The sequence below is a fragment of the Pongo pygmaeus genome, chromosome 20 (genome assembly GCF_028885625.2).
Source record: "Pongo pygmaeus isolate AG05252 chromosome 20, NHGRI_mPonPyg2-v2.0_pri, whole genome shotgun sequence".
In the NCBI taxonomy this organism is placed as follows: Eukaryota; Metazoa; Chordata; class Mammalia; order Primates; family Hominidae; genus Pongo; species Pongo pygmaeus.
Window position 1 is genome coordinate 22,571,233 of NC_072393.2, and position 14,304 is coordinate 22,585,536.

A 14,304-nucleotide genomic window follows, 5' to 3' on the forward strand; every position below is an offset into this window, starting at 1 on the left:
GGAGGCACCTGTCTATGCCCTGTAAACAGGGTGTTAGCCCTACCATTCTCGAGAGCCTCATGACATATCTCTGCATTCATCACCTAGGAGATGTGACTCTCTTCTGCTGCCTGCATCCTGCCAAGACGAAAGATTGTGACATAACATTTGGCCCAGCAACAGGTTGATGTGTTTTCTTTTCCTGGGTCCTGTTCACAGGGAGCATTGTGACATATCACTGGGCACAGCACCCACATGCTGTGACTCTGCTGCCTGTGCCTTCCTTTCAGAACAGGAATGTAACATATCCCTGGCCAAGCACCCAGGTGACGTGACTCTTCTTCCTAGTTTCTGCCATGAGAAAAGATTGTGATATATCTCTGGTCTAGCACCAAAATGATGTGACTCTCTTGCTCACTGTCTATGCACAGGTGGGATTTGTTCAGCTCATAGGTGAGATGATAACTCTCACATATCAAATCAACAAATAGGGGACATACTGTCTTTCAAAGCTAGGCTTAGGGAAATATGTAAGATTCTCGGTCTCCTCCTTGTATGAAGGTCATAGTGGAATACCACTCTCTTGTATATCATATAAACCCTTCAGGTGGTACAGAGAGTGTCATCACATGGCCCAGCACACAGGTGACATTGCATTTCTTGTATGCACACTGCATCATCTATTAGGATTGTCACCTGACACATGGACGGAGCCTACTGGTAAGGTCTTGAATCTCACATGTGGATGCAGTCTACACTTGAAATTGTAACTGTCATAGTTGAACATCTGGCTGCACTTGAGATGGTGACTCATTTTTCACCTAGCTTCACAGCAGGTGAGAACTCTTTTATCTGGAAACAGCCAATTATAGAGATGTTGACTCTCATACCTGGGCTTAGAACCACAGGTACAGTCACGAGTCCATACCATCATGAAGGTCACAGAGTGGTTTGCAACACTCATTAATACTGTAGAAAGCTCTCAGATGGTACTGAGAGAGTCTTAGCAGAGCCTAGCACACAGGTAAGATTGTGAGGCTCATATGCACACCCAGCCAACAACAAAATCTGTCACCTTTCCACATGATCACAGCCCACTGTTGAGGTCCCAAGTTTTCCTTGTGAAAACAGTCAAAAGTTGGAAAATTGACTCACATGTGGATTTGGTTCAAAGGTGAGTTGGTGACGCTCAGACATCTATTCAACACACCTGTGAGTCTGTGGCTCCAGTAAGCCTTCAGTCTGCAGGAGAAATTGAGGCTCTCACAAACAAATCAAGTGCACCATTGAGATTGTGACTCTTGTACTTAGACCCAACATACAGGAGGTGTTGACTCTCAAGTTTAGAACTGGGACATAAGTGAAATTGTTAATCTAATTTCTAAACCATCCTGCAGGTGTGATTGTGACATATGCCTCTGCTCAGTACTTGAGTAATTTGACTCTCCTGCCTGGGCCCAGTCCGTAGTTGCAATTGTGACACATTGCGGAACCCAGCACATAGGTGATGTGACTCCATACTCCTGCCTTGATGCTGCCTACAGGGGGCATTGTGACATATCACTGGGCCTTACATCCAAGTGATGTAAGTCTCTCCTTTTCTGGTACTGCCCACAGGGGACACCATGACATATTCCTGGGCCACAAAGCCAGCTTATGTCATTCTCCTATTTGTTCTCTGCCCACACGGGCCACTGTGACATATGCTGAGTTTAACACCCATGTGATGTAACTCTTCAGCCTCAGCCATGCCTACATGGGACACTGTGATGCATCTCTGCACCCATCACCCAGGTGATGTGACTGTCTTTTCCTGTGTGCTCTCTGCTCAAAGGGGAAGATTGCTACTTGTTGCTGGGTCCAGCACCTAGCTGATGTGACTCTTCTCATCTTTCTAAGTTCTGCCTGCAAGGGAGATGTTGACATTTTACTTTGCCCAACACCGAGGTGACACTAACTTGTTGGCTTTGTCGTACTTTCAGAAGACATGTGACATATTGCTGGGCCCAGCACCAAGGTGATGTGAGTCTCCTGCCTGGACCCTGTTCTCAGAGGGCATTGATACATATTTCTGACTTCATCAACTATTTCGTGTGACTCTCCTCTCTTACCTGGGCTTTGACCATAGAAAAAATTGTGACATATCTCTGGGACCAAAACCTAGGTGATGTGACCCTCTTCTTAGCATACGATCAAGCCCACAGAACCAAGATGCCTTATCGGTGTATCTAGCACAAAGGTGAGGTGATTATTCTGTGTGGTCCCTGCCCACAGGGGTCATATTGACATGTTTCTAAGCCCATCACCTAGATTATGTGACTCCCTTTTTCTTCCTGTAAACCGTACACAGAAAAGATTGTGACATATCACTTGGTCCAGAACGTTTGGGGTGATTGTGGCATATAGCTGGCACCACCACCTAGGTTATGTGACACTTTTCTTCTCTCTTAGCTCTATCCACAGAGGCCATTGTGACATCTGTTCACCTAGGTAATGTTACTTTTTACCTGGGCTATGCTCTGTGACATATTGCTGGACACAGAAACTAGGGGTTGTGATGGTCCTCTACTGCTTAGGTTCTGTCCAGTGAGAAATGTGTGGTGTATTGCTGGGCCAACAGCAATGGATGGTGTCATCCATCACCTAGGCTATGTGGTTCCCCTTCCTGCACTCTTCCTGCACCCTTCCCATAGAGAAGATTGTGACATAGTACTAGGCCTAGCAACTAGGTGATGTGTCTCTCCTGCCTGGGCTCAACCCACAGAAAGCATTGTAATATGCTGCTGGATCCAGCACCCAGGAGATGTGACTCCACTGCCTGATCTCTGGCCTCATGCAAGATTGTGACATATCCCTGGCTCAAAAAACAGATGATGTGACTCTACTGATTAGTCTCTATCCACCGGTGGTATTGTCACATTTACCTTGGTTTAGCTCACAGGTGCAATACATTTAACCAGCCAGTAGCAGAGAGTCTGTGTCTCTTTGCAAGGCTTTGGCAAATAGACAAGTTTCTGGGTCTTCTTTTTATAAAGACCATGCAGAATTGGCATTCACTTGCATATTGTGTAAAGTTCTTGGATGGTACAGAGAGTGTCATCACAGAGCCTGGCACACAGTTGAGGTTGTGTTTCTCATATGCACAACACAGCAACCCTTAGGATTGGAACCCCCCCACCCCAACATAGACAGAGCTCACTGCTGAGGTTCTTAATCTCATAAGTGGATTCAGTCCGCAGTTGAAATTGTGACTGTCATATGTGAATATCCAGCCAGAGTTGAAGTGGCTAGATATTCACATGTGGCTAGATATTCACATATGGTTCAATGGCTATGAGCTTCCTGCTGCTCATAGGCAGGTAAGAAATCTCTTATCTAGACTCAGCCAACTGGAGACATGTTGACTCTCATAGCTGAGCTTAGGGCCACAGGTATGATCATGGGTCCATACCAGCATAAAGTTCTCAGACCAGATTGTAACTATTTTTTTTTGTTTTGAGATGGAGTTTGGCTCTTGTCGCCCAGGCTGGAGTGCAATGGTGCAATCTCAGTTCACCACAACATCTGCATCCTGGGTTCAAGTGATTCTCCTGCCTCATCCTCCTAAGTAGCTGGGATTACAGGCATGTGCCACCACACCTGGCTAATTTTTTATTTTTAGTAGAGATGGGGTTTCTCCATGTTGGTCAGGCTGCTCTTGAACTCACTAACTCAGGTCATGCACCTGCCTCAGCCTCCCAAAGTACTGGGATTACAGGCTTGAGCCACTGCACTGGGCCAGCAATTCTTATGCATACAGTATAAAGTCCTCAAATAGGACAGATTATGTCCTAACAGATCTCAGCACACAGGTGAGATTGTGACACTCACATGCAGATGCAGCTGACAGTAATAACTGTCATCCTTCCACATGAGCACAGCCCACTGTTGAGATTCTGAATCTCAAAATCAATAAAACTTTCAAAAGTTGAAAAAATTGACTTTCATCCTTGAATCCACCGTACAAGTAAGCTGGCGACTCTCAGATCAAGATTCAGCACCCCTGAGACTTGAGAAACTGTGAGTCCACTAAGGAGACACAGTCTAGAGGATGGATGGAAGGTCTCATGCATAGATCAAGACCACGGTTGAGATTGTGACTCCTGAACATAGATGCAACATAAAGGAGGTGTTATTTCTCATACCTGGAACTGTAACATGTGCAGGATGGTTAATCTCATTTCTGGACCTTCCCACAGCTGTGATTGTGACACACGCCTCTGTCAAGCACCTGAGTTTTTTGACTCTCCTGCCTGGGCTCAGCCCACAGATTGGATTGTAACACATCGCTGAACCCAGGATCTAGGTGATGTAAATTTATTCTCCTGCCTTGGCGCTCCCCACAGGGAGCACTGTGACACATTACTGCAGCTAACATAGGGGAACCATAACCAGGTTATGTGACTCTCCTGCCTGTGCCTTGCCCACACGGGCCATTGTGACATATTGTTGGGTCTAACGTCCATGTCATGTAAATCTCTTGCCTAGGTTCTGCTTACAGAAAGTATTGTGACATATCTCTGTGCCCATCACACAGGTGATGTGACTCTCTTTTCCTGCTGGGTTCCTGCTTACAGGAAGTATTGAAAGAGATTGCTAGCCCCAGCACCTAGATGATGTGACTCTTCTTTCTAGGTTTTGTTCATGGGGAACATTGTGACATGTCATTGGGCCCAACACCAAGGTGATGTTCCTCTTTTGCCTTGGCCATGCAGTCAAAAAGCATTGTGACATATTGTTGATCCCACTAGCATGTTGATGTGAGTCTTCTGCCTGGACCCCATTAACAAGGGGAATTGCGATGTACCTCTGGGCCCATGAACTATTTGATGACTCTTCTTTCTTGCCTAGGCTTTCTTTTTTTCTTTCTTTTTTTTTGAGATGTGTTCTCGCTCTTTCACCCAGGCTGGAGTGCAGTGGCACTACCTTGGTTCACTACAACCTCTGCCTTCCACTTTCAAATGATTCTCCTGACTCAGCCTCCCGAGTAGCTGGGATTACAGGCACCTGCCACTATGCCTGGCTAATTTTTGTATTTTTAGTAGAGATGGGGTTTCACCATTTTGGTAAGGCTGGTCTCGAACTCCTGACCTCATGATCCACCTGCCTCAACCTCCTAAAGTGCTGGGATTACAGGCATGTGAGCCACTGCACCCAGCCAGCTTTCTCCATAGAAGATGTTGTGACATAACTCTGGGCCCAGCACCTAAGTAATGTGGCTTTTTTCTTCTGCTTGGACCATGCCCACAGAAGGGATAATGACTTATCACTAAGCCCAGCACACGTGATGTAATTTTTCTGCCTGGTCTTTGCCAACAGAAATCATTTCCACATATTTCTGAGTTCATCACCTAGTTGATGTGACCCTTGTTGTTTTCAGACTTGTTCACAGTGGAGATTGCTGCATATTGCTGGGCCCAGCTCCTATGTCATGTGATTCTCTTCTCATGCCTGGGTGCTCCCCACTGGAGTGACTGTGACATATAGCTTGGCCTTGGCCCTAGTTTATGTGACTTTCCTCTTCTTCCTTAGCCCTGCTCACCTGAGGACATTATAACATATCTGAGTCCATCACCTAGGTTATGTGACTCTCTTGCCTGATCTTCTCAGGGGTTAGTGTTTTATGTTGTCAGACCCAGCAACTAGGTGATATGACTCTTTACTGCTTGGGCTCTGCCCAATAAGAAATTGTGATGTATCACTGGGCCTAGGTTATGTGATGCTCCTCTCCTCCCTGGGCTGTACATATGTTGCTATTGTGACATGGCTGGGTGCAATGTCTAGGTCATGTGAGTTTCCTGCATGGGCCCTGCCCACAGGAGCATTATCACATATGTTGTTAGTTATCTAGGTGCTGTGACTCCCCTCTTCTGCCTGGGTCCTGACGAAAAGAAGGATAGTGACTTATCACTGGACCGAGCACTTAATGGTTTGACTCTCCTCTTTTACCTGGGCCTTGCATAATTTTGTTATTGTGACATATTGCTGGGTCCAAAACCTAGAAGGTGAGAGACTTTTGTCTTGGCCCTGACTACAGAGGGCTTTTTGATATTTCTTTGCATCTATCACCTAGGGGATGTGTCTCTCCTCTGCCTGCACCCTGCCTTCAGGGAAGATTGTGACATAACACTGGGTGCAACAACCAGGTCATGTGTCTCTCCAGCCTGGGCCTAGCCCACCGGGGAGCACTGTGACATATTGCTGCTTCCAGAAACTAGGTAATGTGATTATACCGACTGTGCCCTGCTTTTAGAAGGACATTGTAACATATCACTGGCTGAGCACCCAGGTGATGTGACTCATCTGTCTGGTCCCCACATTCAGGGAAGATTGTGACATATCTCTGACCTAGCACCCAGGTGATGTGAGAATACTGCCTGAGCTCTCTCCTCAGAGGGTATTGTGATACATTGCTAAACACAGCACATAGGTGATGTGACTCTCCTCCACTGCTTAGTCTCTGTTCAAAGAGAGATTGTGATGTATCACTAGTCCCAGCATGTGGATGATGTGACTCTCATGTTTGGGCCAAACCTATATCATGTATTGTAACATATGTCTGGGTCCATCACCTCATTAATATGATTCTTCTGTATGGACTCTGTCCACAGGGGTACTATAAAATATTTTTTCATTCATCCCCTAAGTTATTTGCCTCTTCTCTTCTGCCTGGGCTCTGCCAAAAAAAAAAGGAGATTGTAACAATTCACTGGACCCAGAACCTAGTTGAGGTGACACTCCTGTTTTGCCTGGGCCCTTCATATTCAGGTATTTTGTCATATCACTGGACTCAACACATAGGGGATGGGAGGCACATGCATGGGCCCTGCTCACAGAAGGCCTCGTGACATAACTGTGCAAATATTACCTGTGAGATGTGACTGTCCGTTTCTACCTGCACCCTGCTTATAGATGATTGTAATATATTGCTGGGCCTACATACCAGATGATGAGTTTCTTTTGTCTGAAACTTGCTCACAGGGAGCATTGTGACATATCACTGGGCTCAGCACCCAGGTGATGTTCCTCTCCTGCCTGGTCCCTTCTATCAGGGAATGTTGTACAAATCTCTGGCCAAGCACCCAGTTGATGTGACTCTCCTGCTCACTACCTACTCACAGGTTACATGTCCCATGTCGCAGGTGAGATGACGACTCTTATATCTTAAACCAGACAACAGTTGATACGCTGTCTCTCATAGCTCGGCTTAGGAAAATGGGTAAGATTCTGGATCTCCTATTTTTATGAAAGTCAGAGGGGATTACCACACTCTCACCTATGGTATAAAGTCTTTGGATTGTATGCAGTATGTCATCACAGAGCCCAGCACAGAGATGAGATTGACTTGCATGTATGGACAACCAAGCACCTGTTAAAACTGTGACTCTCACAGATGGACAGACCGTAATTGTGAATCCCACACATGGACGCGGTCCACAGTTGAAATTGTGACTGTCATATGTGACCATCCATCCAGATTTGGGATAGCAAAACATTTTTAAATGCAGCTCATAAGATAGTGAGGGCTCTCCTATCTGAACCCAGAAAATTGGAGAGATGTTGACCCTCAGAACTGGGCTTAGGGACACAGATACAATCATAGGTTTATACCAGCATGAAACTCTCAGGCTGGATTGTGGCTCCCTTGCAAACCATATAAAGCCCTAGGATAGTACAGAGAGTGTCCTAAAAGGGCCAAGCACACAGGTGAGATTATGACACTCCTACATGCACCCTGACAACAGCAAAGATTATCATTTTCCCACATGAACCCAGCCAACTTTTGAGGGTCTGAACCTCAGATCCAAAGGCAGCTGAAAGTTGAAAAATTGAATCACATACATGGATCTCATCCACAGGTGGGTTGGTGACTCTTAGACCAAGATTCAGCACACCTGTGAGCCTCTGACTCCACTAATGGAGCACGGTTCATGGGAGGGATTGAGGATTTAATACACAGATCCAGTTCACCTTTGAGATGGTGACTCGTGTAATTAGACACAACATACAGTAGGTATTGACTCTCGTACCTTGAACCAGATAATGTGTGGGATTGTTAATCTCATTCTTAGACCATCTTGCATGTGTGATTGTACAATACAGCTCTTCCCAGCACCTGAGTGATTTGACCCTTCTGCCTAGGTCCTACAGGTGAAATTGTGGCATATCACTGAACCCAGCATCTAGGTGGTGTGAGACTATGCTTTTGCCTTAGCATTTTTCACAGAGGGCATTGTGACATTTCACTGGCCCTAGAACCCAGGAGAAGTGACTTTCCTCTACTTCTTGGTGTCTTCCCAAGAACAGATTGTGATATATCACTGGGCTCAACACCTAGGTGATGTGACTCTTCTTTTCTGCTTGAGCCCTGACAAAATGGGGGATTTTGACACATCACTAATCCCAGCACTTAAATGATGCCACTCTTCTGTTTTCCCTGGGTCCTGAGTGTGTTGTGTGCTGTTATATATACCTGGGCATCATTCCTTTAAGATGGGAGGCTACAACCTGGGCCCTGCCCATGGGGGGCCTTGTAAGATGTTTCTTCCTCCATCACCTAAGAGATGTGACTCTCCTCTTTTGCCTGCATCCTGCCCACAGAAAATCTTGTAATATATTGCTGGACCCAAACACCAGATGTGTCTCTCCTGCCAAGGCTGTGCCCACAGAGAGCATTTTGACATATCACTGGGCTCAGCAAAGAGGTGAAATGACTCTGCTGCCTGTACTCTACTTTAAGAGGGGATTGTAATATATCTGTGGCTGAACACCTAGGTGATATGACTTCTGCCTGGTTTCTGACCTCAGGAAAGATTGTGACATATCTTTGCCAAAAACCTGCATGATGTGAATCTGCTGCTCACTTCCTACCCACAGATAGAATTGTGACATATATTTTGTCCAGCTCACAGGTTCATTAATTGCTCTTATACCTCAAACCAGCAAATAGAAGAGATACTGTCTCCCATAACTAGATTTAGGAAAATAAGAGATATTATGAGTCTTCTCTACTCATAAAGGACTACTATTATTTTAAATGTTATATAAAGTCCTTGAGTAGTACAGAAAGTGTCATTACAGAGCACACTAAAGAGGTGAGACTGTGTTTCTTATATGCACATACCACCAACTGTTCAGACTGTCACCCTCACAGATGGACAGAGCCCATTGGAGAGGTCCTGAATTTCACACATTGACACAGCCCACAGTTTGGATTGTGACTGTCCAAAATATCCAGCTACAGTTGGGATGGTGACTCATTTCTAATTCTGGCAAGTTAGATCCTTTCTACCTGGATGTATTCAATGGAGAGATGTTGACTCTTATTCCTGGGTTTGGGGCCACAGGTAGGATCATGAGTCTGTAGATGCACAAAGGTCTCAGAGCATACTGTGACTTTAATGAGTACATATATATACACATTATCATGTATATACATGTTATCATATAGACACATTATCATATATATATCATGTGATATATATGTGATATATATGATATATATGATAATGTGTGTATATATATATACACACACACATTAAAGTCACAGTATGCTCTGAGACCTTTGTGATACAAAGGGTGTCCTAACAAAGCATGTCACAGAGGTGAGATTATGACACTCATATATGTATACCCAGCTGGCAGTAAATATTGTCATTCTTCCACATGAACATAGCTGACTGTTGAGTTTCTGGATTTCCCATCCAAAGAAAGTTGAAGTTGGAAAATTGATTCATACATGGATTCGGTTCACAGGTGGGTTGGTGACACTAAGACCAAGATCCAGCATATCTGTGAGGCTTTGACTCCACTAAAGGGATACAGTCTGTAGGAGGGGTTGGGGGTGTTATGGATGGATTCCCTAAACTGTTGAGATTGTGGGTTATACACTTAGACCCAACATACAGGAGGTGGTGCCTCTCATACCTAGAACCAAGACATGTTCAGGATGCTTAATCTCATCTCTGGACCTTCCTGCAGCTGTGATTGTGACATATACCTCAGCCTAGCACTTGAGAACTTTTACGCTCCCTGCCTGGGCCCAGCCCACAGACTGGGTAGTGACATCTTGCTGCACCCAGCACTTAGTCAATGTCTTGGATCTGCCCATAGAGACAACTTTGACATATTGTGGCTCCTCACACTTAGGTTATGTGACTCTCCTGCCTGTGTTTTGCCCACATGGGCCATTGCGACTTATTGCTGAGTCCTACATGAAGGTGATGTAATCCTCTACACTGTTCTCTGCCTACAGAAGGCATTGTTACATACTTTTGGTCCCTCACACGGTGATGTTACTCTCTGGCTCACCCTTCTTTCAAGGGGTATTGGGACATTCTGCTGTACCCAGCACCTAGGTTATGTAAATTTTTCTACTGCTTTGGCTGTGCCCAATGACGGGCTATGAAGTGTCTCTGGGTCCAGCACCTAGGTGATTTGACTGTTCTTTTTCTTTTTCTTTCTGTCTTTCTTTCTTTTTTTTTTTTTTTGAGACAGAGTCTCACTCTGCTGCCTAGGCTGGAATGCAGTGGTGCAATCTCAGCTCACTGCAGCTTCTGCCCCCCGGGTCCAAGCGATTCTCTTGCCTCAGCCTCTTGAGAAGCTGGGATTACAGGTACCTGCCACCATGCCTGGCTAATTTTGTATTTTTAGTAGAGACAGGGTTTCACCATGTTGGCCAAGCTGGTCTTGAACTCCTGACCTCAGGCAATCCACCTATCTTGGCCTCCCAAAGTGCTAGGATTACAGGCATGAACCACCATGACCGGCCAGGTGAGAAAGCATCTGTATAACAAGGGCCATTTATAACTCTTCAGTTCTTAGCAAAACATGATATCTGCAAAATTAAGTGTTCTAGTTAAGAAAACATTGAGCAAGCTTATCCTGCATTTCTACACAAAGAGCACAACAACAATATAATCCACAACAGTAAAGCAAAATAAGTAAAAGTATCCCAAGTAAACTAAATAAGGGCAGATGTTGGAATGAAGCTGATATGTGTTTGCTACCTGATTCCTATATGTTTTCACAGTTAGAATACTGATCCGGATTTATTATTTATTTATTTATTTATTTATTTATTGAGATGGAGTCTTGCTCTGTTGGCCAGGCTGGAGTGCAGTGGCACAATCTCGACTCACTGCAACTCCGCCTCCTGGGTTCAAGCAATTCTCCTGCCTTAGCCTCCTGAGTAGCTGGGATTACAGGGATGTGCCACCACTCCTGGCTAATTTTTGTTTTTTTAGTAGAGACAGAGTTTCATCATGTTGGCAAGGCTGGTCTCGAACTCCTAACCTTGTGATCCACCCGCCTCGGCCTCCCAAAGTGCTGGGATTACAGGCATGAGCCACCGCACCTGGACCCTGCTCTGGATTTTTATATTACCCATCTCTCTTGTTTCTTTTGAGCTGCAGTCAGAGATCACTGGTGTGTTCACAGGAATAAGCAGAATTAGTCTAAATAGCAGAGAAAATACTCAAAAACAACAAATGAGACTAATGTCTAATAACTGGTGTACTATATAGTTCTTGAAACATAATTTTTTTCTCTCTCCAGTCTTCCATTTCTACTAAAGACAAATCATGGTAAAACTGATTTACTTGCATAAAAAGCTTTAGTCTTAGATTTGGCCTGATTATTTGTATAAAGTACAGCAAAAATAATTATTTTTCACATATGTTTTAAAAATTGGCTTTGATATAACTATGTTCCATTAAAGGAATATCAGAAAAGACTTTTTAAAAGCCAAGCCAAACCATGGGTTTTTACCATCAAATACCTATGAGTTGGGTGAGTTTCTCTCTTCTTGGGGTCCCAAGATAACTTTGGGCTCGTGGTTCTGTCAGAAAGAGACATTCCTGGCCAGGCATGGTGGCTCACACTTGTAATCCCAGCACTGTGGGAGACCAAGGTGAGTGGATCACCTGAGGTCAGGAGTTTGAGATGAGCCTGCTCAACATGGTGAAAACCCATCTTTACATGAAATACTAATATTAGCTGGGTGTGGTAGCATGCACCTGTAGTCTCAGTTACTCAGGCACCTGAGGCAGGAGGATCACTTGAACCTGGGAAGCAGAGGTTGCAGTGAGTTGAAATCACACCATTGTACCCCAGGCTGGGTGACAGAAGGAAACTCTGTCCTAAAAAAAAAAAAAAAAAAAAAGAAATGACATTCCTTACTTACCATGGGTCAGGAAACCTGCACAGGGACTGTGTAGACATAGTCAGAGGCCAGGTTTCCCAAAAGGCTTATATTGACTCTACAAATTCAGTATGGTTTCTTCAAGGAAATCACCCCATTCCAGTCAAAGTCTGGTGAAATTTCCAGTGTCTCTAGTTGTGCCCTGTTGCAAAAGAAAACATGTTTATGGCACGTATGCAAATAACTATATTTCCATAAATTAAAAATACCAATAGGTTTCTAAATTCTGGAGAAATCAGGTAGAGAAAAACAAATATGCTCCAAATTCTCAGTTGTTAAAAACTGTAAATAGCTATAAATATTTTGACTCTGAAAAACAACAACAAAAAAGGATTTGCAGCATTTTAAGAAAAAAGTCAAAAACCATTACTTTTGTCTTCTATTAGTTCAGTTTATGCCATAAATTCCTTTTCTGCTTGATATTCATTAACATTTCAGCTCTCCATGAGAGTCCTGAAAATTTTTCCTCTGTTCTAATGTTGCAGTCTCCAAAGTTATCAGAAACCTGTTTTTAAAAGCACCTGGCAAAGTTCCATAGCGGACCATTAATCACCTCTTGAAGAAGATCAAATCAAGACAACAATTTTCTCTGGGTGACAAAATGTCTTAGGACAGCTGTAATTCATTTATTTATTTATTTATTTATTTATTTATTCATTTATTTATTTAGAGACAGAGCCTCATCTTGCTCTGTCGTCCAGGCTGGAGTGCAATGGCACAATCTTGGCTTACTGCAACCTCCGTCTCCTGGGTTCAAGCAATTCTCCTGCCTCAGCCTCAGGAGTAGCTGGGATTACAGGTGTCTGCTACCATGCCAGGCTAAATTTTTTTTTTAATTATATTTAGTAGAGACAGAGTTGCACCATATTGACCGGGCTGGTCTTGAGCTTCTGACCTCAGGTGATCCACCTACCTCAGCCTCCCAAAGTGCTGGGATTACAGACGTGATCCACTGTTCCCGGCCAATGCCCTAAATATTAGAAAGGACTCAAACCTTCTTAACTTAGGCCTCAAGCTTTTTATTAAGAGAGATCTTTAACCCAGTATGTCTTAGGAGAGACTGTAACTCTTCGATGTTGGGCCTCTAACCCAATCCCATTTTTTACCCTGGTAAAATGTACCCCAGTAGTTACCCAAAGTTGGCTAATTGGTGCTGCAGTTTATTTCCTTTCATTCAGTTTTCTCCTCAGTATAGTCCCTTTATAGTTTGCCAGAAAGCTGTTACTGAGAAGGGCTTTTAATCCAGAACCCAAGAAGTCAGGGTGAGCCCATGCAGTAAAACAAAAGCAAGTTTATTAGAGAAGTGAAGAAACAAACAAACAAAAAATGGCTGCTCCATAGGCAGAGCAGCTAATGTAATTCTTGTCTCTTAAATTGGCTTTGACCATAGGAGGGATTGAGACAATTCTGTAAGGCCAGCACCTAGGTGATGTGACTTTCATCTTTTGTTTGGACCCTGTGCACAAAAGGAAGAGTGGATTATCACTGGACCTCACACACAGGTGATGTAACACTTCTGTCCAGGGTAATTGTGATATGTTCCTGTGCCCATCACCCAGATAATGTGACTCGTCTCTTTTCCTGAGACCTTCCTAAGTAGGGATTGTGACATATTGCTTGGCCCAGTACCTATGTGATGTGACTCTTCTCTCATACCAGAGACTTGCACCTAGGGTAGTTGTGACATATAGCTGGGCTCAGCCCCTGGGTGTGACTCTTTTGATTATCCTCAGCTCTACCTACAAGGAGCACTGGGAAATATATCTTTGGGCCCCTCAATTAGGTGATGTGACTCCCCTTCTTGGACTCTTTCCTCAGGAGGTATTGTGACATATTCCTGGACCAAGTACCCAGGTAATATAAGTCTTTACTACTGCTTGGACTCTACACAAGGAGAGATTGTAATGTATCACTGGGCCCAGCACCTAGGTTACATGACTTTCCTCTTGTGTCTGAGTCTTGCACAAATTGTGTATTGTGACAAATAACTTGGTCTAAAACCTAGGTGATGAGACTCTTTTGCATGGGCCCTGCCTACCGGGGTATTATGACATATATATATATTTTTTAATCACCTAAGTGAT